The 27,461-nt window shown below is 42.6% G+C and overlaps 1 long non-coding RNA gene across 1 annotated transcript; it reads left to right on the top strand.

Annotated features, from left to right (window-relative positions):
* The first annotated feature begins 370 nt into the window (after positions 1 to 370).
* On the top strand, positions 371 to 27,256 carry LOC310745114. Its single transcript, XR_014539950.1, has 2 exons — positions 371 to 1,480; positions 24,255 to 27,256. It is a non-coding gene; the product is annotated as an uncharacterized lncRNA (long non-coding RNA).
* The last annotated feature ends 205 nt before the right edge of the window (positions 27,257 to 27,461 follow it).

Raw genomic sequence — 27,461 nt, 5'->3', positions numbered from 1 at the left:
AGTTCTTTTTTTATAAGCTGAACCAAAACTTTACTTTGAGCTATTTTAGACCAGGAGGCATCAAAATGGATGTCCTTGCCTCTCAGACTTCAGCCACAAAGCATAGTGGCTTCCACTGGATGACGCTAACTGCCTTGCCAGATAAGGATATGTCTAGTCCACTTTCTGCTTCCGAGAATGGCCAGCCGCATGCACTTGGAAACGCACAAGCAAACCATCATGTTTCCCCATACCATAGCCATTCCATTGCCAATAGTGGATGTGTTCTCCATTTTCCCCTTCCCTTTTAGCTTGAGCTGTGCAGCCAAATCCTATGCATGCCTAATTATAACACAAGCACTGAGTTTAAATAAAAGGAAACTAAGAAGCCTATAACGCACAAACACTACATGGTGCACCTTTCTTTAACAAAACTGGAATAAATAAGATTTGGGGTGGCATTCAACTAACTTTTACTCGGAGCAGATCCACTGAAATTAGTGAACATGGCTAAGTTAGGCCCATTAATTTCAGTTGGTGTAGTTTAAGTAAAGGTTGGTTGAATAGCCCTTAGATATTTAGAAGTGAGGATGAATGGGTCATTGATATAATTGAACTGCATTGTGTTGGTGGATTTGGGAAGCCTAGGTTCAAATGGTTGTTCAACAGTGACACACCCTGTATTGCTTTAGCCAAGTTGTGCTCTCTCTGTTGTGCAGGCAAGAACTGTGAATCAAGCTGTACTGAAAACTGCTATAGAAATGGATAAATAATAATAGTAATGGGAGTACTCATGGTTTGATCTCAAGATGAAACTGCTGGGAGGGCTTACAGTGAAATGTGATTAATATGGATTTTGTGATAAGCCTGCAGCAGTGAGTTCAGAATTATGATTATGATATAATATTAGCGCTTGGAAGTAAGAGGAAGAACGAAATAATATATATGAGTCGCAAGTGAATGTTGCTAAGTTCAAGCTCCCAAGCCTACTATTTTTGCTCAAAAGGACCAAAAAGACAATGAATAGGTGTACACTTTAGAGTACAAACATAATTTATCCAATTGCCTGGAGGGCGTCTAAAACATTTGAATAACCAGAAGGTCAGATAAATGGGAGAGCTATTTAGACAGATTGTCATTGACATGAGATTGCTTGGGGGACATGCAGAAACTTCAAATTATAAAAGGCTTAATAACATCACGTATACCATAGTCATTGCCATTGCACATTTAGAGGATAAGAGTCTAGCATCCTGTTCTCATTGTGACTTATCCTCCATTGGTCTAAACCTCTTTTAAAGCCATCCAGTTGGTGGTCTTTGCTACATCCTGTGGGAGCAACTTTCATAGTTTTAACTATGCGCTGTGTTAAGAAATGCTTCCTTTTGTCTGTTTCAAGTCTTTCGGCTTCACTGGATGGGTCTGGCCTCTAGTATTACCATACCGTCTGACCTTTTCAAGCCTGAAACTGGGACTTGCATCTTCCAGAATGCGCTCCTGGGTGAGTCACATGACCCACGCCTCACTCTTGCCTCAAAAAGGTGATTTTTTTCCGGAGCGAGAGCACAGTGCAAGAGCCCAAGATCATAGCACCCAAAATGGCCACCGTGATCTCGCATGAAAATTACTAAGATCTGTTCTAAAGCATAAGAACTCATTTGCAGCTTCCTTTCTCTTGAAAACGGGTCTCATGAAGGAGAATATTCTAGTGGATTTTGCCTTAAGTGGATTGAAATTGCAGGAAGGCTGGTTTAAAGATGTCTATCGGAGCTGCCTTTCCCTTTGTTTGGACTGTTAGGACTTACACTGCACCTGAGACATCATTGTTCATTTTAATGCCATTCATGTTAAAAAGGCTTGGAGCATAATATTCTTCTTTCTTTCTCCAAACCTTTATTAGGCATTACAGATACAGACCATCTTAAAGCATCCATATACAAAATTTTTGAAATATACACAAAGAAGCAGCCATGTAAGATATATAGTGGTACCTTGTGTTACAGATGCTTCAGGTTACAGATGCTTCAGGTTACAGACTCCGCTAACCCAGAAATAGTACCTCGGGTTAAAAACTTTGCTTCAGGATGAGAACAGAAATCACGCTGCAGCGGGAGGCCCCATTAGCTAAAGTGGTGCATCAGGTTAAGAACAGTTTCTGGTTAAGAGTGGACCTCCAGAATGAATTAAGTTCTTAACCCGAGGTACCACTGCATAGTAACATAAATTTTCATTGGCGTGTCTTTCCGCTAAACTTTGCCATTCACCACTCTATAAAAGATACTATTGACAGAAATGCAACCACCCTTGCAGTTACCTCCGGGTTAATATCAGACAGGTAGAATCTGATGTTTTCATTATGCCATGATGTTAAACTACTCAAAAGGGGGGATAATGCACATTTACATAGCTGGTTGTACAGTGGGCAATGGAAAACAATATGGTGATGAATTTATTTCCTCGGATGTAGTAAAGAAAAGAAGCGTAGTTATATATGCTACGAAGATTAGCCGCAAAGCTTTTATTTAAAGATGAAGAAGGCAGAATGATAGCGATAAAAGTAGTATATCAAAGAGAAAAAAATGGTCATTGTGGGAATCTATGTACCAAATGAAAAGAAAGCAGAATTTTAGGATAGATTGTTGGATTATAGCGATGAAAAAATTTTATTATTAGGAGATCTAAATGAAATAACATCACTTGATATGGATAGAACAGCACGAGAAAGAGAAAGCAAAGAAGGGAGATTTCCGTGAAAAAACCAGTGTCCAGAGGTAAAAACTTGGATTTGCTTTGATTAAATTTGCATACCACAATATGGATTATTAATATAGTACTAGAAATGAAGAAAGGATAAAAGGAGCAGTTTAACAAATAGATAAAACAGACCCGCTTAGAGGAAGGTGGAAGTCTTTCGGAGAAGAAAAGGAATTAGGATTAAAGAATATGGTGACATAAGTCTGTATGTAAGAACTTACGGATTTGGGGTTGTATGTATGTTTTTGGTATGGTTATTTGTTTGTTTGTTTTCTAATATATCTTCTTTTGTTTGCAATTGTCATTTTATTATTTTGGTGACTTTACTGTTTATGTTTGTCTATTAAGTAAGAAAATTAATAAAAAGCAATTAAAAAGAAAATAAGAAAACAATAAGTGATCCTGTTATCAGTTGTATTTAAAACGTAGAACTTCAGGTAGCAGATTTTATTTACAGCTGACTCAATGGTTTGTTTCTCAATATCCCTTAATCTAATTTGGATATTGTGATAAATATATTGATCACTAGAATTATACAATAATTCCAAGTCAATACCAATAGATCTAATTTTGCTGTGTATGAGTTGGAGCCATCCTTAAGTAAATGGGAACGCGGACTTGAAGGTTGGGAACAAAAATGGCAACACAGCCAGTATTTTATAGTGCTAGTCCACACCCAATATTTCATCATGTGCGTATCTAAATCTGCAGAATTAAGAATATAATATATTCCGTAAAAAGGCTGTCTGATCATCATATACATCAACAAAAGTTAATATTGTGTGCTTTATTACACACTGGCTTATTGTATTAGGAAAGATACAAAATCCTGGCAGCTTTAAACTGCCAGAATGCATCACTTACATTTATTTAAGTTCCTGATTCCTGGCACTGTGGCAAGTTGCCACACAGTGTTTTCCCCTATCTGATTTATGCTGCCATGAATTCAGTGCAAACCACCTTTCAGAGAAGGTCGATGACACAATAAGGATGGATAAGGAAATTTTCACACTGGCGTTATTTATCTGAAAGACGCAAGGCAGCATGTTGTTCATGATGTACAATAATGAACGGCATTCAGAAGTAAAATGGGGATTATATTGTCCTCATAAAATAGGAAGAAAGGAGGGTGAAGTGAAGGGGTTAAAACTGAAAAACAATCAAAGAGAAAGCACACTCAAAAGTTTCAGAAAACAAGTAATTAGACAAAAGTGTTGTGTTGCTGCCATTGCCCCACATATGTACTAGTGGTGCTTAGGACTGATGAGGCCCAGGAAATAAGAGACAGAAAACAGGAGATTCTGCTTATTCACATCACCTTATCTGAGGCTGAAAGCCACGTCTGGTCTCCAGAGGGGATCCAGTCCGTGCCAAAAGTTGGTCTTGAATTAGTCATGGATCACCTTCACTTGGGAGCTCCAGAATGTAACTATTCTGAGCAGGATTTGCATTTGGTGCCTAAACAGTGCTAGAGTCAAACACTGCTTCCAAATAACAATTGAGAGCACATGGTTTGCGAGTTCATTTGCAATAGGGCTTGCATTCATCACTATTTAAATACAGGGCCAAATACAAGCCCTACTGCTTTCTAGCAGGGGATCCACCTGGTGTCATATGGTATCACGTGATTGGCTGGTGGGGAGGCAGGGATAAACAATTTTGAATCCAGACGTCTGGACCAAAGTGGTTCCCTATACCAACTCAAATGGGGCACTAAATAGGTTGATTCCATGCAGAGATAAATATGAATGCACTTTTTTGTGTCCATCATTATTGAGCAATAATCAAAGAAATCTCAATTCATTATGCTTTGGACAAAATGTTTTAGCTGGCAGGTCTCTGGGTGGCCTCGCCATTTTATTTTCATGTTTTCTTTGCCCCTATTCTTCGGTTTTTGTCTTCGTTGATGGTTTTATTGTACTTGAGAGAGGATCAAATATTCATTTAGAACTTTAGGATATTCAAGGCTCAGAGTAGCTATTATAAACAGTGGGCAAAAAGCAATCTATTAGTCTGTGGTATCACATGACCAATGCTATGTATATTGAGGGGGCGGAGAAAACATGTTTAAAAATTAATTCTATTACCCTGCATGCCACCTTCATTTTCCTCTCATGCATGCATTTATCAGGGCTTCTTTTCAAAAACAGCAGTTACTTAAGCTTCCCTATCTAGCAAGAATTTATCTTTACCCATCAGTGCCGATGTCTAACTTCCATCCGCACTAATGATGGGGAGGGTATGGTTACCCAGACTCAATGAGGCAATAAATAGTTAGATATCACTATTTACTTGAAAGGTTTCCAAGTAATATATATTAATAGTATTCTCTCCACCAAAGGCAAGTGTATTTTACATGAACAGCTGATTTAAAAAGCAGACACTGGGAGAGAGGTAGACTCAATAACTGGACATGAATCTATGCTGCATGAGCATCAATTAACAAGAAAGTACTCTTTTCTTAACCAAACACTCATTTGACCTAGAAGCTTCATGGTTTTTAAGTGGTCAGAACATCAGTATAAATATTTACAAGAATACTTTTGGAGTTACCATGTTGACCCTTTGTCAGTAGTCAAGATTCGACAGACAGCACACCTACAGGTTTGTAGCTCCATTACCTGGCTGTAAGGCAGTGCTTCCTTTCCCTTGTAACATTTCTTTGAAACTACATGTGAATACACATCAAAGAAAGCATCTAATGGAAGCAATGACCCTAAGATTCTGTAGTGTGAGATAAAACACATATTTATGTGCAGGGAGGTCACTACTCCTACCTCCTTATAGTCCCGCATGCCACCCCAAAACTGGCTACAGAAAGCCATTGGTGTGAAGCACAGAGTCCTTGATTGCATATGTGGAGACTGGCAGTCAGTCATTGTTCTCATGGCTGCTTGAAAATGTTATTTTATATTATGGTCAAAGACAGGCAAAGACGAGAAAAACAATCACAAATGAAAACTGCCACTTGCAGGTCTCTGTCACGGAATGTGCTTTGGGTCTGTTAATTTCTGTTGCTCATTGTCTACTTTTCCCCATTCTGAGCCAATAGGAACACAGGGAGCTTCTCTATACATGTCAGACTGTTGATTTATCTAGCTTAGTATTATGTGACTTACAGCAGCTCTCCATGTTTTCAGACTAAGGAGTCTTTCCTTGTGCTACCTGGGTGTGCCAAGGATTGAGAATCTTGAACCAGGCCTGGAAATTGTAAAGCTGTTCTCCATTTGATCCCAAATGGGTGGAGCAATCCAGTGGGGTTGTGTCTCCTGGCCCTGCCCCATCTATCACTGGCCCCTTGGTTCATGTTTTGGGGTCATAGGTCTGAATAGGGTCTATATGTACAGGCTTCCTTCTGATTAAAAAATCACAGGAGAGCTTGCATGCACAGAACAGACTCCCCATCCTTAAAATGTCCCCCCCCCACGCATGGTTATGGGCAACAAAGCTGGGGGACTGCAACAGTGGGACAGGGATGCAGCCCCCCTTCTGCCTCAATGTGACTACAGTCATGCGCAGAATGCCATAAGAGTGCCAGTGAAATGAATCATGAATAGAATCTGTACATTTTAAAATAGCATCCACAGCACCATCTTTGTGTTTTATTTTTGGGGGAAGCACCCACAATGCACTTTCATCAGTGAGACATCAACAGGAAATAGAGAAAGGTTGCTGTGCACAACAGTTTGAAATGGTGGAAGAGAATGCTTGGTACCGTAGCTTCAGGAACAGGACCCCCATGCAAAATGGTCACCGCCTGTATTTAAGAACATAAGAAGAGCCCTGCAGGATCAGTTCTGGGACTCATCCTGTTCTCACAGTGGCCAACCAGATGCCTATGGCAAACCCCAAAGCATGACTTGAGTGTTTGTGATCTCCCACAACTGGTATTCAGAGCTGTCCTGCCTCCAACTATAGAGGCAGAACATAGAGGTAGATGTAGAACCATGGCTAGTCGCCATCAAATAGCTCTATCCTCCACGAATGCAATAGATTTGTAGTCATCACCCCCCTGACTGATATGGTCAGTCTCCCAGTCATTCTTCCAAGGGTCACGCTCATTTCACATCCAATTTTTCCTTTCCTTTGTCATCCCACAATACATGTTGAAATGCTGCAGTTCCCATTAATAAGGAGAAAAACAGAGCCAATTGTCCAGAACACATTTAAGCTTTCTCCTTTTGGAATACCCCCTTATGCTGTTATAATAACTGCATCAGAACAATGGCTGTGCAGGAATTTAAGTATACAGGTCATAATACATATACATAATATACATAATACATATGGTGCAAAAGATCAAAGGTATGGGGGGAAGACTTTCAAAGGAGTTTGACATTTACTGTTTAATGACTGTAAATGTGATGACTGAGATCATATCACAATCTCCATAATCAAACATAGGTAAGAGCAAATATTTGACAATGGAGCAAATGGCTATATTCCTACAAATTGATTTTTAAAACCTGAGCAAATGTATTTCCAGGCAGCTGACAAGTACTGACTCCAGATGGCGAGGCACACACTTCAGACTCCGTAGCTATGAAACAGGTTTATGGATTTATTTTCTTTTTAAATCAGCATATTAGTCTAAGCCATTCTTCTATGAAACACACTAATTGCCAACAGTTACTAGTCACATTTTCTGCATTTAAGTGCTATTATAAAATAAGTGTCTTTGGCTACATGCATATTTTCATGGTTATGTAGGCCATAAAAATATCATTAGTAAAATTGCTACAAATATGGTTCCTTGTGGCACTTCTTTTTTTATGACAAAAAAGCGGACACAATCTATTTTTGAATGAGAAAGAAGAATTCCATTGTTTGAAACTGACACTACATTTCATTGACAATTGCAGATAGTTCCCCCCCCCCAAAAAAACCCTATCTTCTATACAAATAAAGACCAATATAACATTCTTGGATGAGCACATACCTGGAGGCGAGTGCCATTGGACTTAATGGGAGTTAGCTCTGAGCCGACACAGATAGGATTGTGCTATAAAAAAACCTGATGACTTTCATCTGCATGCCATTAGGCCTAGACTTTGCTGAGCTGCTGCCTAAAGAAGCATATTCTTTTCTCCCAAGTTCTAATTAGAAATGCATTAAGGCTTAACTCCTCCGTTGTTCACAACCTGTGGAAATGATGTCAGAAGGATCCCGGCTCCAGGCTGTCTCCTAGAATTATAGCTGCTTGGTGCTTGACAGCTACAAAATGCCTTTCCAGGCCCCAGACCTGGCCCAACAGCAAAGCAGCTGACTGAAGCAGAAGTCTGTCTGAGGGAGATTGCTGTGTGACTCAGTTCAGGAAGGATATTGTATGTATATCCAGGTCTCACCATGGTATAGTCCCAAAATATCGTTTGGATTTGGAGATGGTGGTGGGAACTCTGTGTGTGTGTGTTAGTGTGTGCGTGTTTGAAGATAAAATTGGCTGACGCTGAAGCCCTAGATAGGAGTTTGCACATAGTCACAGGCTTTATATGGTATTTGGATGGTGATGCTTTTGAATTATGGTGCAGGAGGAGACTCTTGAGAGTCCCATGGACTGCAAGAAGATCAAACCTATCCATTCTGAAGGAAATCAGCCCTGAGTGCTCACTGGAAGGACAGATCCTGAAGCTGAGGCTCCAATACTTTGGCCACCTCATGAGAAGAGAAGACTCCCTGGAAAAGACCCTGATGTTGGGAAAGATGGAGGGCACAAGGAGAAGGGGACAAGATGGTTGGATAGTGTTCTCAAAGCTATCAGCATGAGTTTGACCAAACGGCGGGAGGCAGTGGAAGACAGGAGTGCCTGGCGTGCTCTGGTCCATGGGGTCACAAAGAGTCGGACACAACTAAATGACTAAACAACAACAACAAGCAGACTTTCTGTTGGGATGCTGTTCAGTTTTTGCCGGTTTCATAAGAACGTAAGGGAGTCCCGATTGATCAGGTCAAACACCCATCCAGAACATGGTCCTCCTGTTCTCACCGTAGTCAACAAGATTCCTATGGAAAACCTGCAAATGGGACCAGTGGTGTTGTGTGGGTTGCCAGTGCCCGGGGCTGCGTGGAGGGGAGGAGGGAAATGGATGGAGTGCACATGAGTATTCAGCTGCCTAACAGCATCCATGTAACCCAGGAGATCGGAACCGCAGAGATAAGAAAAGATGGGTTGCTCTGTTGTTTGGAGAGTCATTTCCTAGTTTAGATAGAGAAGCCGTTTTCAATGGAGCCCAGCTACGAAAGCACACAGCTGTACTGAGGCAGCACCTGGTGTTGAAATTTTGCGCCCCTAACAATTTTGCAACCATCCCTGTGCCTCCCCCACTATGCCACTGAGTGGGACTTGAATAGTGCCCTTGTGATTCCCAGCATATTGCCTCAGACAATGGAGACACCATTTCAGGCTACACCAAGGCCTTTTGGGAGGGAGAAACACAATGGCCGATTCTCTGCGTTTTGAAAACAAAATGATAGTTGCTTTTCAAGGGGAGTTTGAGAAGCCTCATTTTGCGCGAAGTGATGCTTCAAGAACTGCCTTCTCTTGATTCCAGGACAGGAATGAATGTTTTTTATCGAGTGATTCATGTTCGCTTTGCTTTACATCCACCTGGGAAAGATAGAAAATGATTTTCTTGATTTAGTCAGACAGTGGAAACAAATGGCAACTTTCTGCATGGATGCAATTTTTCCAACGTCCCATGTGAAGGTAGCTCTAATTATATAGGGAACAAGCAGTGTCTGTGCTGAAAGTTACCAGTTGCAGTTTCCTTTCAGCTGCAGAAATTACCTGAAGTGCATCTGGTAAAAACAATGCAGTTTGCTGTTCAGCAGAAAACCAAACCAAATCTTATTTTATTTTATTTTATTTTATTTATTACGTTTATATACCAGTTTTTCTTTCAAGGAGCTCAAGGTGGTCACATGGTTTTCCTCCTCCCCATTTCCTCCTCACAACTGTGAGGTAGGTTAGGGTAAGAAATTGTGACTAGCTTAAGGTCACCCAGCAAGCTTCATGGGTGAATGGGGATTCAAACCCTGTTCTCCCAGGTTGTTCAACGCTCTAGCCATTATGACATACTGGTTTTACTTTGTTATGGCATGGAAGAAACAATATGAAACTTAATGAGAAACCTTTCTAATCTCATTCTTATTTCCCATGTGATACCAGTCAAAATAAGCAACATGGGAACTGACTTGTTTATTTCTGATCAGATCATGGAAATGTTATGCTAGAATAGTTTTGGTTTACTGGAAAATGCAATGCTATATTTCACTAGTAACTAGATTAAACTCCACAGTGTATTCAGCTGTACCACACAGCAGCCCCATACTTTATGACAGCTCCCCCCCAAAAAAGTATTGATCTTTATTTTGATATTACTGCGCAATAGAGGGATCAATGTAAAACCATGGCGATCAATAGACAGGGTGCCGTACATTCATCCCTGCTATTGTTCATTCACATATCTGGCGGAATTTTTCTATTCATCAAAGCCTGACAAAGAAAGCATGATTCCTTTCAAAGATGTGCTTAGAGATATAGCAGAACACAAGCCATCTGACGGGGCATAAATCACCCGCTCTTCATCTGCATTCGCTTGCCCATTTTTCAGCCCGAGACATGTTTTGATAAATGGCAGCTCACGTCCTTAAACTGGCATGCCGGTGTTGAAAAATTACCGTTACAGTGGTACCTCAGGTTAAGTACTTAATTCGTTCCAGAGGTCCGTTCTTAACCTGAAACTGTTCTTAACCTGAAGCACCACTTTAGCTAATGGGGCCTCCTGCTGCCGCTGCACCGCCAGAGCACGATTTTTGTTCTCATCCTGAAGCAAAGTTCTTAACCCGAGGTAGTATTTCTTGGTTAGTGTAGTCTGTAACCTGAAGCGTATGTAACCTGAAGCGTATGTAACCTGAAGCGTATGTAACCCGAGGTACCACTGTACAGGAAAAGCCTGTATTCTTATGAACACCCTGCAAAACTCCCTTGGAGGTGGGATGCAGAGAAGGTATCAGACGACTTATAACTCAAATGTATTCCATTGAAATGGCACATTGTTTCAAATAGCCTGCTTCCCCTCCAAAGAAACAGGCTTGCCACTATGAATGGATGGCTCAGGGAGAGATGCTTGTGGAGAGAAATGGACTGACACCCTATTAGGGTCCTGATCCAAGGTGATTTCTGCCACAAAAAGGAAATGCTGGCTCAAGCAAGATGGAGACCAGTAATCTGAGGGCTCCAGAACTGACTGGGAACTATGGCAAGGTCAAGATACTAGACAAGGGCTGAGGTGTTAATTCAGCATTCTCTAGGTTTAGGACCACAGTTAGCAAACCTTCACCTGAGATGAAAGGAACAAGTACTGTCTCAATACCTAGACTAGGTTGTCAAAATCAGACACTAGCACGGAACACCAATAGTACAATTTTCAAAACAGCAAGAAAGCCAAGCAGCCCAAAGTTAAAATGAATCAACAAGTTAAAACACATGAAACACCAGGAAAAGTCTGTAACCTGAAGCGTATGTAACCTGAAGCGTATGTAACCTGAGGTACCACTGTATTCTGGTCAACCGGATCTGCAGTTGAAAATAAATAAAATTGGGGAGTTTTTAAATATATAAAAAAACAAACCATCTGCGATAGTCATTTCATGCCATTATTCGCTTGTGAGCTCGGCGATCATTATCTTAACAGGCAGTTCTAGAACATCAAAACTTTGCAGGTCACATTGGGCGAGGCCCTCCTTTAGATGCAACATGCGAGCAATCTATAGACAAGCAGAGAGCATAAAGAAGGATTGATCCACACCCCTAAACAAGGCAAATTAGACCACTCTGTGGAGAAACTGGAAATAAGGATCACAGCAATGGTGAGCAGTAAAAGGGAAAGTGTCAGGTATAATTGCTTAGCATTCTGGCTTTCGGTGGTGCAACATTAAGAGGAAGCAATTTCACTTGCCTTTGATAGCAATGCAGCGCATTGTGGCCATACCAGGAACAGAAAATGCTTGTCGTTAACAGCATGCCAGCTGTAACAGTTATCTCTAGTGGCATTTCGCAGGGCCCTCTGGCACTCCAACTATCACACCCGGCTGCCATTTCCCAGGGCCGTGCCATCCAAGTATGTCAGTGTATAGGGAGGGAAATAGAATTTACTGCTCTCTGTAACTCCACAATGAGTCTAATAATACTAGATGGGGCCAAAGGCACTCTATTCGATTGTAATCTTTGCACTTTATTGCAGTCAGGAGGTTCTGGCTAATAGGGCTGCCTTAACCTGGATGCTTAACCTGGATGGTCAGCAGTTCGAATCCCCACAATGGGGTGAGCTCCCGTTGCTCGGTCCCTGCTCCTGCCAACCGAGCAGTTTGAAAGCACGTCAAAGTGCAAGTAGGTAAATAGGTACTGCTCTGGCGGGAAGGTAAACGGCGTTTCCGTGCGCTGCTCTGGTTCGCCAGAAGTGGCTTAGTCATGCTGGCCACATGACCCGGAAGCTGTACGCCGGCTCCCTCAGCCAATAAAGCGAGATGAGCGCCGCAACCCCAGAGTTGGCCATGACTGGACCTAATGGTCAGGGGCCCCTTTACCTTTTTAACCTGGATGCTGGTCAGTGTGGGAACATGTTGGGGGTCTGGCCACACTGTTGCCGTAAGCCAGAGACCACAGATTCCATACCCTCCAACATTTCTCCAATGAAAATACAGTCGTACCTTGGTTTTCGAACAGCTTAGTTCTCAAACGTATTGGCTCCCAAACGCCACAAACCCGGAAATTACTGTTCCGGTTTGCGAACTAGTTTTGGAAGCCGAACGGGGCTTCCATGGCTTCCGATTGGCTGCAGGAGCTTCCTGAAGCCAGTCAGAAGCCACACTTTGGTTTCCAAACGTTTTGGAAGTTGAATGGACTTCCGGAATGGATTACGTCCGACTTCGAAGGTATGACTGTAGGGGTGACCTATATTATTATTATTATTATTATTATTATTATTATTATTATTATTATTACTGAATAGGAAATCCCTATTTTCACCCGATGATGATGATGATGATGATTATTATTATTATTTTATACCCCGCTCATTAGACTGGGTTGCCCCAGCCACTCAAAACATAAAACCTTAAACCTTAAACCTTAAAAAAAAAACTTCCCTATACAGGCTGCCTCCAGATGTCTTCTACATTTTGTATAGTTAATTATCTCCTTGGCTGGGGGTGGGTGGGGTGGGTATCACATATTTCCGTGCCCTCTAACGTTTCTCCAATGAAAATAGGGATTTCCTAAGGAAAAGCGGGACATTCAAGCATCAAATCAGAAACCGGGACAGCTCCTGTAAATTTGGGGCTGTCATTGGAAAATAGGGATACTTGGTCGGGGATTCCCCTGATTCAGTGTTAGAAGATGCTGGTCTCAATAATTCCGAGATTAGGCATGTCTTAAAACTTGAGGAATTCTGAAACTCCTCAACAATAAAAAGTACTGTAGGTGTCACACAGGTATAGGTGTCCTTCCTAGACTCCTTTGGGAGAAAGGGCAGGACAGAAATGTAATAGATAGATAAAACCTATCTGGATTTGTCTCTCTTCTTAAAAGCCAAGTGGAGGTGGCGATGGTGCCACATAAGACCTACACTTTGGAATTCTCTGCCTATTAATATCAAGACTTAACTGAACTCTTTTTGGTGCCTGCAGAAAACATTCTTTTTTAGTTGAGAGCTGGACCATAAAGAAGGCTGATTGCCAAAGAATTGATGCTTTTGAATTATGGTGCTGAAGGAGACTCTTGAGAGTCCCATGGACTGCAAGAAGATCAAACGTATCCATTCTTAAGAAAATCAGCCCTGAGTCCTCACTGGAAGGACAGATCGTGAAGCTGAGGCTCCAGTACTTTGACCACCTCATGAGAAGAGAAGAATCCCTGGAAAAGACCCTGATGTTGGGAAAGATGGAGGGCACAAGGAGAAGGGGACGACAGAGGACGAGATGGTTGGACGGTGTTCTCAAACTACCAGCATGAGTTTGACCAAACTGCGGGAGGCAGTGGAAGACAGAAGTGCCTGGCGTCCTCTGGTCCATGGGGTTACGAAGATTCGGACACGACTAAACAACTAAACAACAACACTCAGATCCACAGAAAGCTGGTGTAATTTTCATCTGTTTTAGCATTTTAACTTTTGTATGTTTTAAAGTATGGTTGTGATCTTTTTCTTGATTTTACTGTTTTATCTTTCGTAAGCAACTTCGAGTGGTGTATAAATTTTATGAAATAAACAATAAATAATCCACTTCCTGCGTTTGCTAAAAAAGTGTTCAATGTTACTTTTATACTTATGCCATCTAAACAAACTTTCATTGTTACCTGGTGATGTATTTTTGAATAAAAATCACATCAGTTAGCACTTTCCTAATAAATGGCATGTATTTTATTTGTTTTCCTCCGATGTCATTCCACCCAAGCTATTGATCCAAGAATTTTAAAAAATAAGAAGTGAGGAAAGTAGACGTTTCATACTTAAAAGAGGCTCTTTTTCACAGATTATCCTCTGGTAAGATGCTTGGGTGCCTGCTGATGAGGGTGGCTGAAGTCATGTCCCTCCATTATTATTCTGATGAGGCTTCCAGGTACTGAGAAGAAACTATTGAACGGTCCTGGATCTCCTTTGAAAACTTGCATTTCATATTACATCCCTGAATAAAGAAACAAGTGACAAGATAAGTGCAGTCTACACAAAACACACAAAGACGCCCTCTCCTATTTGACACTTAAAGTAAAGCCATACTGGGCATTTTTAATAGGGATGAGCTATACATGTTGCCACCTTGGAAGATGTTTCAGAAAGTGAAGAATTTTGTAAATCGACTCTTTGCTGCAGTAGGCCACAGGGAGCCTATTAAGCCAATTCTTGCTCTCTTACCTTGCTATCCTCACAGCTTCTAGGCCATATACACAAATTTGATCTGCTAGTGTGCAGAACTGAGCATTCCTTGTTAGTGATGCCCATGCTGTGAGATGTCTTCCCCAGCAAACTTTGTGTGGTCCTCAGTTTGTTTTCTCACATGTTAAGGTGTCTTTATTTCGGAAGGCTTTTCCTGGTGTTTCATCTGTTTTAACTTGTTGATTCATTTTAACTCTGGGCTGCTTGGCTTTCTTGCTGTCAGGGAACTGCCATCAGCTCAGAGGTGAGGGGTGGAAGGGCAGTTGGGTTGCAGGGAGCCTCCAAAGATTGTGAGAAGCAGCACTTCCTCCGTGGAGGAGGGAAGCCATGGCTTGAGTGGGGAAGGGGTTCAAGGCTCGGAGGATGCAAGGGAGAGCCGCAGCATCAAGCAGGAACAAAGCGGGGGGGAGGCAGGTCCCCCTCTGCCCACACCTTCTTTGCGCAGTCGGTTTACGCGCAGAGAGGGGAGGCATAGGGTGGGGGTCAAAAGACTACTCTGCTGGGGAAAGTTTAAGGATCGCCCACTCCCAGATTCTGCTAGCGAGTGAGCAGACATGGAACTGAGTTAATCTGCATTGTGAACATTTTGGACAGATAATAAAGCCTTGAAAAGACCCACGGGGAGTCTTGCCTGTTTGCTCTCGAGCAACCACACCGGCACACATAACACTTGCTGTTTTGAAAATTGTACTGTTGGTGTTCCATGCTATTCAGAATGCTGAATTAACACCTCAGCCCTTGTCTAGTATCCTGACCTTTCCATAGTTCCCAGTCAGTTCTGGAGCCCTCGGCTTACTGGTCTCCATCTTGCTTGAGCCAGCATTTCCTTTTTGTGGCAGAAATCACCTTGGATCAGGACCCTAATAGGGTGTCGGTCCATTTTCCCCCACAAGCATCTCACCCTGAGCCATCCACTCATAGTGGCAAGCCTGTTTCTTTGGAGGGGAAGTAGGCTATTTGAAACAATGTGCCATTTCAATGGAATACATTTGAGTTATAAGTCATCTGATGCCTTCTCTGCATCCCACCTCCAAGGGAGTTTTGCAGGGTGTTCATAAGAATACAGGCTTTTCCTGTACAGTGGTTTCCAGTCTAGGGAATGCTTTCCTCAGAAAGCCCTGCCTGACGCCAGCTTTGTTGAGTTGGATGAGACACTGATAGTTGTCTAGTCCAACTCCCTGCAATGCAGGAATCTCAATGACAGATGACCATGCAATCCTTGCTTTAAAACACCCAGTGAAGGAGCGTCTACAACCTCCTGAGGGAGAGCGTTCCACTGTGTAACTGCTCTTACTGTCAGAAAGTTCTTCCTGGTGTGTAATTGGAATCTCCCCCCCCCCTTTTTTTACAGGCATTTGGGCAGCACCAATGACTGGGTGTTTTTATTCTGTATTTTTTGTAGCTCTGTATTTTCAGAATACAGTGGTACCTCGGGTTACATACACTTCAGGTTACATACGCTTCAGGTTACAGACTCCGCTAACCAAGAAATACTACCTTAGGTTAAGAACTTTGCTTCAGGATGAGAACAGAAATTGTGCTCTTGCAGTGCGGCGGCAGCAGGAGGCCCCATTAGCTAAAGTGGTGCTTCAGGTTAAGAACAGTTTCAGGTTAAGAATGGACCTCCAGAACGAATTAAGTTCTTAACCCGAGGTACCACTGTACTTACTCTATTTTCTTCTTGTAAATCTGTCTGGAATGTATCAAGTCTAATGGCCTCAAGGCTGAGTAGAATGTCTGAAAACATGCCATTTGGATGAACAACGTTGTAGTTACAGATAATAGGACACAGGCAGGATTTCCACTGAAATAATGGTAAAGCCTAAATGAAACTACATTAGCCTACATAGCTTAGCTGGTTAGAGTATGGTGCTGATGATGCCAAGGTGGCAAGTTTGATCCCCATATGAGACAGCTGCATATTGTTGCATTGTAAGGGGTTGGGCTAGAACAGATGATGCTCAGGGCACCTTACAACTCTTCAATTCCATGATGGTGACAACTAATGTGAAACCACACGAAGGCATCCCTTAGAAGCAAAAACAAAACTAACTAAATATTTTCAAGCGCTCACTCCTAGGGTTGGTTTGTTTTGTACCAGCAGGAGAAGTCCGTCACATCCCATACATGCTTCCATCCCTACAGTGGCCATAGCTTTGGAATCCAGCAGCGTTGGAATATTTTGACAAAGACCCTCTAGCAATCCAGAGCCCTTTCGTATCCAGCAGTTCTTTTGGTGCGGGTGGGTTGGTAAAACTGAGGTGCCAGTACTCACATCTGGAGAGATGTGCCATGGGTGCAGCACAAAATGCCTGCCATAGGCAGTAAAATGGGAAAAAAAGATGTGAAGGTAAAAGTACTCAGTACTAATGAATACTATCACAAAAAAGCCCAGATATTTGTTGTCCTATGAGCCCTGCCTCATCCGTTTGAATAGAGGTGGCGTTCCTTTCACCAGAACTGCCAAGTATCCAGCACAAACAAAACCAAGTTCTCATGCCAACTTATTTGAGCTCTGTTGGGTTGGGTATTACTTAAAGGTAAAGGTAAAGGGACCCCTGACCATTAGGTCCAGTTGTGGCCGACTCTGGGGTTGCGGTGCTCATCTCGCTTTATTGGCCGAGGGAGCTGGCGTACAGCTTCTGGGTCGTGTGGCCAGCATGACTAAGCCACTTCTGGCAAACCAGAGCAGCGCACAGAAACGTCGTTTACCTTCCCACCGGAGCGGTACCTATTTATCTATTTGCATTTTGACGTGCTTTCGAACTGCTAGGTTGGCAGGAGCAGGGACCGAGCAACGGGAGCTCACCCAGTCATGGGGATTCGAACCGCCAACCTTCTGATCAGCAAGCCCTAGGCTCTGTGGTTTAACCCACAGCGCCACCTGTGTCCCTTGGGTATTACTTACACATGCTTAAATCTTAAACATCTTTGACTAGCCCAGCCGTTTTGACTGCCATGTGTTCAATAAAACCATGCATAGGTGTGCCATCTGAGGCTATTCCTTGCATGGTGCTCTTCTGCAGCCATGGTGTGAAGCAAATTCAAATACACCAGCAAAAATGGAAGCATGCACAAATTCAAAAGCATGTGTTTAGAAGCATCTTATTCTCTGACTCAAGACACTCAGTGAGACTCATTGCTGAGACTGAGCACACTGAAATGCATATACTAATGTGGCAGATTGATGATTACTCATATATTGCTATATGCAAACATTGGGAAAATTAATACAGAACTTCTATGTTGCACATATTATAAATTTGTCAGGAATTGTTTTGCATTTAATAGCAATGACAAATTTGGCTTGCATTTTCTTGGCTAGATAAGAAATAGAGCATTTAGTTGCATGAAGCCATTTATCCTTGTAATCTTTTTTCATTAAATTGCAAATGTCTCTCTTTGCCACAGCTCTGCGTATTTGATTTATTTTAAAAGATGCAATATAAACTTTTAAAGATTAAATCTTCCATATGATTGTTCTTCCAAACATCTTATTTTTATTATCCTCTCTTTCTTCAAAATAAAGATTCCTCAAAGTTTTACTCACATTTTTTTATTATAATAACTGTGATGTGTCTTTTTCTTGCTGCTTGGACCCCACGTTCTAGCTGCATTTGCAGAAGATACTTCCACTTCCACGGTTTTGGAGGAATAACTGATTCCTCCATCTATAGCCCCCATACTCTCCTAAAAGTTTCTCAGATGAATCACAGGATTTTACACTGGCTTTGACCACCAGGCCTGCAATCACTCTTCTTTTCCAGGGTGCCACGGGGGGGGGGGGCTACCATCTACTCTACTTTATCCTTCCCAGAAGCAATTGATGTAAAAAGGGGGGGTGTTGGCTTTTGCTGCCCAACTCCACATGGGACTCTGAGTCCCCTAAGTCCATGATCGGTCAGAGAAGAATGGATGGAGGCAGGATTCATTGGAAAGCAAGGCAGATCTTTATTTTTTTGTTGCAACAGAGTTCCCTCCCGTTTTGAAAGGAGGGAGAGACCCCGAACAATGGTGTGCAAGAACATTTAAAGACTTTTGACATTGCCCAACCCCTTGGCCAAAGACCACCCTAAAAGCATCATACCTACATCACGGAAGGAGGTCTGGTATTCCCAGTGCTGGATTTATGTACAGGCTAAGTAAGCTCTAAATCTAGGGGGCCTCACCAGCCAGCCTGCTCCCTAGCGGGCAGTCTCCCCTCTCCCAAAATTGCAAAACTGATTTACAGGTACAAATACCAATGTGGAGTTGTGTTAGCAGTGGAATCTACAAGCCCAAGATTCATTTCCATTTGTGCATATCTTTTTAACCAAGCCTATGCTTTTTTTTTTCTGACTGATCATCTTTTTATTCAAAACAAGGCTTTATGAGACTGGATAACTGACACTTTTCAAAACTAGCCTTCCCTTTTTGAGAAATTCTGAAACATCATGGTATGACTAGTATGCTATTACTTAATTTATTTAGAAGGTATATAACTGCTATACAACACAGCAGAAAACCAAAAAGAAGAAGGAAGAAAGGAAAATACAATATATAGCAAAACATTATACATATAAAAGTCCAAGAAGTGATAAGCAACCAGCAACAATAATATCAGATCCGGAATGTCAAAAATTTATTTATTTATAAAGGCATGATGTCCTGAACATTTACTCTGAAGCCATCAAGTCACATAGTAAGAAAATTTTCACATAGCTGCTTAAGGAACAAACCTAATTATGGGAAGACAAAGAAAATTATGGCAGATTAAATTAAACTGGTGTAACCACTGAGCCTCTTGGGCCTGCTGATCAGAAGGTCAGTGGTTTGAATCCCGGCGATGGGGTGAGCTCCTGTTTCTCGGTCCCAACTCCTGCCAACCTAGCAGTTTGAAAGCACACCAAAAAGTGCAAGTAGATAAATAGGTACCACTCCGGCGGGAAGGTAAACAGTGTTTCTCAGAGCTGCTCTGGCTTCGGTGTTCCGTTACACCAGAAGCGGTTTAGTCGTGCTGGCCACATGACCCCAAAAAACTGTGGACAAACGGCGGCTCCCTCGGCTTGAAAGTGAGATGAGTGCCACAACCCCAGAGTCCCCACTGGAACCACTGGAACAACCCCACTGGAACCACTGGGAGGGGCAAATGCTGGCTGAACCGACCTCAACCTGGCACAGAGAGAAAAGGCGGGAAAGCCATCAAAACACAGAGAGCCAGCTCAGCTAGCATCACCATTGGAATGGGGACTACCTGTTGCTACAAGCACAGCACAGGGTGTGGAGGCATCACAACATACCTGCCCACTTCCGAAAGCTTACTCTGGCTGACTTGGAATGCTATCAGTTCTTCCAGCTAGACAGGGAAGTCATTAAGGAGCTCTGCCTCATGCAAGCCCAGGTCCAAGCCTGCAGGAACAAGGTGCTCCAGAAAATGTTCCTGGGTTTGCCCTACCTGGCCACAGGGGACTTGCTGAGGAGCTCACCATATCTCCCAGTCCTCCAGTAGCAGGTGCCATTCTCCCTTCCTGGACTTCATGGTGGACCTTGTGTTTGTGGAGAGTATTCCCTAGGTGCAAAATGCCTTTCACCGAGTGCCCTGAGATCTGTCTCCCGGGTGCAAATTCCCTGCATCATCTACATGAGGAGCTGCACTGTGGAACTGAAATAAGCTGAACATTGGCTGTAAATTATGCTGGATCCTGAGTGCTCTTTCAGAGTTGTGTGCGGAGGTGAACCTGGGCCCATTTCCTCCCCATTAAAAATGTGGTCTGAATTACACCACCTTTGGGCCAGTGGGTTGTCAGGTCACACATGACTGAGCTGAATGGAGTTCAGTATATGGTCCTGCCTGCCCGGCCCCACTCCCCCAGAATGTCCATTTTTCAGGGCTTACATCAGTGTAAGACTCAGCCAGGATGGAGGAGTTACATGGCATATCTCCAGCTGAGCTCAGGTTGGGGACTTATGGTTGTGTAGCCTGGCTGAACCAGAACTCAACTGGCTGAGCTGGAGACCCACTGGATTCTAACTTGCTCACCACGGTGGATCTTGGATTTCAATTGCTACCTCTGTTTAAACCTTAGGAATGCATTCCAGCCTAAGCTAACTTCCAAGTCACACTGAAATCAACGAGAATTAAGCATCCCTAACTTTCTTTGGGTTGCACCTGCAAACAACAGTCCTGCATTCAATTAGGAACCCTTAAGTCATGTTGATTTAAGTGGCAGTAACTCAAGGATAACTATGCACAAGATCACCCAATTTAGGTGTCTAAATAGTTGCTTAGTTTTCAGATATGCAAAATATCCATCACTCTCATTGATCCCAACTAATTTAAAACTCTGCTAGCTAATTGCCTGGAACTCTGATTCCCAATCAAAGAGTGCTTGTGTTATAAATAGAACCTATTTTGGAGTTCAGACCTAGTTGTGAGAGTCTTGCAAGTATGCAAGAGCCTTCTGAATTCTGTTAGAGTAAGGAACATCTAGAAATTGCTCCCTTTAGCCTCAAAATCCTTTGGTTTGAGATGAGATCCAGGAAATGTGCCACATTGTTGTGGTCTAAGAGCTGGTACAATGTTTTTGCATCTAGCCTAACTGTGGGATTAATTGTCATCTGAATGGCATGAGTGATGTAATGTTTTGGGAGGGGCCAAAGGTCACTAGCAGAATACATGCTTTGTAAGCAGAAGGTGTCAGGTTCACTGCTTGTTATTGATGGTTAGAAAAAGCACATGGGGCAGGGGTGGGAAAGCTTTGGACTTCCATATATTGTTGGACTCCAACTCCCATAATCCCCGGGCAACATAGCCCATGGTCAGGGCTGATGGGAGTTGTAGTTCAACAATGACTGGAAGGCCGTAGCTTCTCCACCACTGTCCCATGTGCTATTTTAAAATGGAACAACCGTAATAATAATGGCCCCAGACTAGAGTGGTGATAAATACTCAGGGATGGAGGATGAGATGGTGAAGTCTGGGCCTGCTGTACTGCCAGCTGAGGAACAAAACCAGGGGCATGGCAGTGATCCCAAGGCTGTAAGTCAGGAACCTCTGTAAATGAACTTGAGTCCTGCCTTCCTCCAAGTCTAATGCATCCATGGAGCCTATCAGCTCCCTCTCCACAAAAACTGCCCAGCAGAGCAAGGAGCACACTAGGTGAGAAGGCAGAGAAGCTGGGCCTTTGAGAAACCACCTGAGGTGGTGGCGGTGGCAGCAATCTGAGCAGAGGGATTCATAAAGACTTAGTCAACTCCTGCTTTTGTTGGAGCAAGATTTGCATTTTGAGGTGCTATCTGAGGTGCTTAAACTCTTGCTGCTTTGCCTCATGGGTTTTTATTTTGTTATTATTTATTAAATATATATACCACCCTTCGTCTGAAGATCTCAGCGACATCAGCGCCTGCTCCTATAGGCCAAGACAATGTCGTCCCCCACCATGTATTTTTTGAGGGGGTTGGGCCTCCTCAATACTCAGAGGGCATTGGCTCCACCCCATCCAATCCTCATGATGTCACACGACTGATGTCAGGACATTGCATTGGGCCCCCTCAATCAACTGGAGAAGATGACGCCTCTGCTCAGGGCAGTTCACAATATAAAAATACAGGATGAAAGCACAAAATAATTGGGAGGGATACAATATTTCCTCTCCCTTCTGAGGAGAGATCAGAACAGCTATAGTCACATACTTCTGAACTGTACTAATTTGGAATAAAATTGTGACTCTTTGGGTGAATGCTTACTTATACAACATAAACCCCAAAATGTTAATATTTTCAGGGTTTACGTATGTTTGTTTCAAGTCATTTCTATTGGGCATTATTCCTCCATTGTAAACTGAAGATGCTTATTTGGCATGTAAGAATTAACATCATTTTATTCCACCTTGGGTTTTTTAGCTTGGCTTCACCCAGTAGAAGGTTTGCAAATTCCAATGTCATATATAGTCAGCTGCTTGCAGGTGTATCGTTCTGATCTGCAGAGCCCCACAGAACTGACTGAAAACAAAGTTATATCCAACAAGGGGCACACATGAGAAAGTAGCAGCCTTAAAGCTGGTAGCACCCTCTGTATTTTTCATTGCCTTGTCAGCTTACTCCCTCCTGACAGCATGGTATCAATATCCTGTCCTTCTAAATACAAGTCCTGATATTAACTGTCAGCAATGTAGAATCCTCAGTAATGTATGTCAGAGATGTATAATCAAAAACTAAATCAGAATGTCAAAGTGATTGAATCGGGAGGTGTAAATTCTCATAAAACTGCAAATTCATCCTCCTTCAGCCGGAAAATTGGCATTTTTTGTTCACAGACTCTTTTAAGTGGCCATAATTTTTTGTCCATTGGTTTCTCCCCCTTCCTCCCACTGCTGTGTAGCACATCTGGTTTCCTGCTTATTACAGTAGGCAGGCGAAAGAGCACCAAAGGCCCTGGGGGGAAATAGAAGATACCACAACAGCCTCCTATCTGTAGACTAGGGTGTAGGGAGTGTGGGTTTGCCATATCTTGAAGAGCAAAAAAGTGGACAGCCTGAGCCACTGCCAGTCCTAACCAGAGAAAGGGGTGCCCTGTTCTCCTGCCTCTTTCTCAGGCTCAGGCTGGCAGCGGTCACAGCATGCAGAGCAGCCTGAGCCTTAAGCCTTGAGCCCGAGCAAAAACCCCCAGACATTTCTTTTAAAATGTAAAAATGTGCCCAGATGGGCATGGTGGCCCTCCAAAAGAGGACATGTCCAGGTTTTCCTGGACATATGGCAACCCTAAGGGAGAGCCTCAGGTTAGCAATTAGCAGCTTTAGTTACGTGACGGCTATATTCTACCTCTACTGTTGGAGGCAGAAGGAAGGTTATCTAGATTGTACCGTATGTTAACGTTAGGGCTGGGGAGAAATTCATTTCGGGTTGCATTTAAATGCAAACCTATATATAACATGTACTTCCCCAAGCTAAACATGTCTTAAAATGAAGCTATTCTTCTAAAATTATACTCCTCCAAATTATACAGTGCAGTTCTTCTGCCAAAAACTGTGTGTATTAGGAGAAAGTGTGCATAGGAAAATGCCTATAATGGTGAAAATAACACACAAGAATGCATTGTATGGGGGGGGAGTTCTTTCAAATGTGTATAAATTAGGCAAAATTCAGGTTGCCATATACCTGGGATGTCCCGGACATATCTGCAATACTGGTGTCAGCAGCAGTGTCCAGGCGGAAATTGGCAAAAATTTCCGGGAAAATCTGGACATATGGCAGCCCATGTCAGCAGTGCAGTTTTTGCCGATTTTACATAAAAACAGCTCAAAAATTTGGGCAGAACTAGAAAAAGCTCAACAACTTTGCTCTCCACCCCCCAAACAACACTTTTCTGTCCAGATTTTCACTGTTTCAAATATGGCCACCCTAGGCAAAATAGCACATAAAATGTGTATATCAAGAGAAATGCACACTAAAATGCTGATTTGTTTTCATGGGCATTTTTATTTTAATTAGATAAATATTGCAAACTGATGTAGAAATGTGGTGAACTGAAGACTGGACAAACGAGAAACAGAGAGAATGAAAATGACAGTTTTGTCCATTCCTAGCCCACATTTCTGTTTTTCTTTTTTACAGATTGGCTGGCAGCTTGCCATGTGGAAGAAAGCCTAGTGGAGTGGCACCAGCAGCCACTGTTGGTTTGTATTACAAGTAGAGCTTTCATTATATCTGGTCTCTCTCTTTTTTTTACACTGAAATGGTTTGGAGCTGCTGCAATGGCCCGGCCTACTCTGCCTCCGTCAACCGGAGATTTGTGTTCTATGTCACAAGCAAATAGCTGAGCATCTTCAGTGGCCAGCGCTATGTAAATAGCAAGATACAGGAACAGGGTATGAGCAGCTGGCTAACCTTGTCCAATTTGCAAACTGGGAAGGTTTCCAAGAGCAACACAAGTTAACATAATCAATGAAGGTCAAGGAATTGAAGCTGCTGCGTTTGCACACACGGTTTGTTGGCATAAAAATATGCAGACTCAAGTATAATAATAATAAGCTGCAGAGAGAATGTGTCAAGATAATGAAGAGCGAGACCAAAAGTGCAAGTAAACAAGGAGTTTCCAAGAGCATCAGGCTGAAGATTTACGACACGAACTAAACGCAATGGCTAAGACCTTGAATTTTGTTTGGACAAAAGCTCTAGGTGTTGATGTGACAACAATGGGGAGCTCTGGTTATATCAGTTTAACGAGGAATTGCAAGACTGAAAAGCAAGGGAAACTATGCAACGGGCAATATAGCAAGTCTTCTGTAAGAAGTACGTAATGAATAAGTGTTTAATGTCTTCAGAGCTAAGTAAAAACTGGTCCAGAATGCACACTTCTGAAAATGCCAGAATGGGAAACTCATCTCTGCTAGTGTGGAGAATCAAAAGTACTGTACAAAACAACGTGTTTCTCAGTTTTCAATCTATGTCTATTATCAGTTACTTATGCTTAAAGAGATCTAGGAACAATAGAACTATACATAGATAAGATGTGCAAGTCTGATTCAGCCTGTGACCCGTCAAGCCAAACACAGAAATCTAGTTACGTACTTAAGGTGGCCTGTCAGGTGTTTGACAATTTGCTTGTTTTTATTGTCCCAGGCAGGCAGGGAATTATATGTGGGCTGCCATATGGGGTTGGTAGCTTATGCTTACGTTAGTGGCTCAGCAGTTGTTCAGATTTGGACTGAAAGGACACTGTTGCTGCCTCAGACCCTACTGAGCACTAATGTCAAGGATCTACAAGGATGGCGTCTCCTTTCCCTAGACAGGCAGGATCATTCCAAACAAAGCAGCTACTCTTGCCTATATACAGAACAGCCATGGTGGCTTAAAAAAACACTGCAGGACATGCCCGCATCATATGCCTCAAAGATGTATTTTCATATTTACATTGGTTAGTTCAGATAGATGTTGGCAATCTCTTCCGATAAAGGATTAGTTCATGTTTTTAACTTTTATGTTCATCCACTGAGGGGCTCTATTTTGTGAATGTAAAGTCAAATTTAAATGCATTTACAATACATTCATATTTACAAATTATGCTTTCTGGCAAGCTCAAACAATGACATTTACGTCCAGTAAAACGAGTTTCCAGTTTTATGTAAGATTGTAAATCAAACGCAGTCCTGATGGAAGCAGAAGCATTCGTTTTATGTATAATACAATTTTAGGGTGTGACTCAAGGTGAGAAATCATTTACAAATACACTCATAATCGGGAATTATTTCTCAGACAAGTGTATAATGTAGCTTTATAAAATAAGTATAAAAGTATTGCACTTTCATAAACAGAAACCCCCAAATTCATTGAATAAGCTATTTCTGTACCTCCTTTGCAACATGACAAAGTATATATATTGTTACATGCCACCCAAATCTCTGTCAAGCGGCTGTGTGAGAATCCAGGGTTTATAGCCTCCTACCTGGGGTTGTGTTTCTGTTGGGAAGAGTGAGGTCTGCAATGGAAGGGGTGCAGAACAACACCTTTGTCTGTTAATGTTTTTGTTCTCAACTAGCCTGGGCAGGCTGGTTTGTACCAGCTGGCCCAGGAATTCCTTGTCTGGCACAGTTCTGCAGCCTGCCTTTCACATTCATATCCCAAATATTTGCTAGATTCTGGGATTCATTAATTTATTGGGTTTGGGGAGGGGATACTCCCCCCCAAAAACATATAACAATATTTTGCAAGGAGCCAGGGACAAATCACAGTTCCTTGCATCATGACATGCAATGAGCCTGTAGTTAAAATGCTGTGTGCACTCTGATCACATGCATGGCAAAATATTCACTGAACTTCCACTGAACATACCCTTCATGCCATCCTCTTGAACTTACTTGCTTTTGCTTGGTTCTGACATGGGCTGCTCCCAGCTTGAAGGGGTTTAGGTGGGTGAGTCTATTAAAGGTAAAGGGACCCCTGACCATTAGGTCCAGTCACGGACAACTCTGGAGTTGCGCGCTCATCTCGCTCTATAGGCCGAGGAAGCCGTCATTTGTCCACAGACAGCTTCTGGGTCATGTGGCCAGCATGACTAAGCCACTTCTGGTGAACCAGAGCAGTGCATGGAAACGCCGTTTACCTTCCCGCTGGAGTGGTACCTATTTGTCTACTTGCACTTTGACGTGCTTTCAAACTGCTAGGTTGGCAGGAGCAGGGACCGAGCAATGGGAGCTCACCCCGTTGTGGGGATTCGAACCACCGACCTTCTGATCGGCAAGCCCTAGGCTCTGTGGTTTAACCCGCAGTGTCACCTGTGTCTAATACAAACCAGCAATAGACAAAAGCAGCAGGGAAGGAGGAAAAAGATATGTGTCATTCCTGAATGAGAGAGTCAGTTCAAAGATGGACTAACTGGTGTGGCACATCTGAATGTACATGACTCTTGGGAATCATGGGAACTGTAGTTTTCCCTTCACAAAGTGAGAGTTCCCAGCACCCCTTAACAAACTGCAGTTCCCAAGATTCTTTGAAGGAAGCTATGTGCTCTTAATGTGCATTTAATGTGCATTTAAGTGTATGGTGTGGGCCTGCCCTACGTTCAGACTTCGGATAACACTCAAATAGGCATCAGCTAGATCCAGTTCCACAAAAGACGAATCCTTTTTAAAAAAATAGAGATGAGGATCTCCCCTTTGAATCCTTTCAACCATATACTGTAGCTTTATTATCAAGGTCCCTCCATCCCTGTTGAAAATACAGAGAAAACAAAATTGCATCTCTGATTACACATTTTTCAGATAGGAAGGGGCCTCAACTACTTTTCACAACTAGACCCCACTAATTCAGAGCAAGATTTTT

This window comes from Podarcis filfolensis, assembly GCF_964270895.1.
Source record: "Podarcis filfolensis genome assembly, chromosome: 11".
Taxonomy (NCBI): Eukaryota; Metazoa; Chordata; class Lepidosauria; order Squamata; family Lacertidae; genus Podarcis; species Podarcis filfolensis.
The sequence above is the reverse complement of the archived record's forward strand: the minus strand, read 5'-3'. Positions and strand labels throughout refer to the sequence as shown.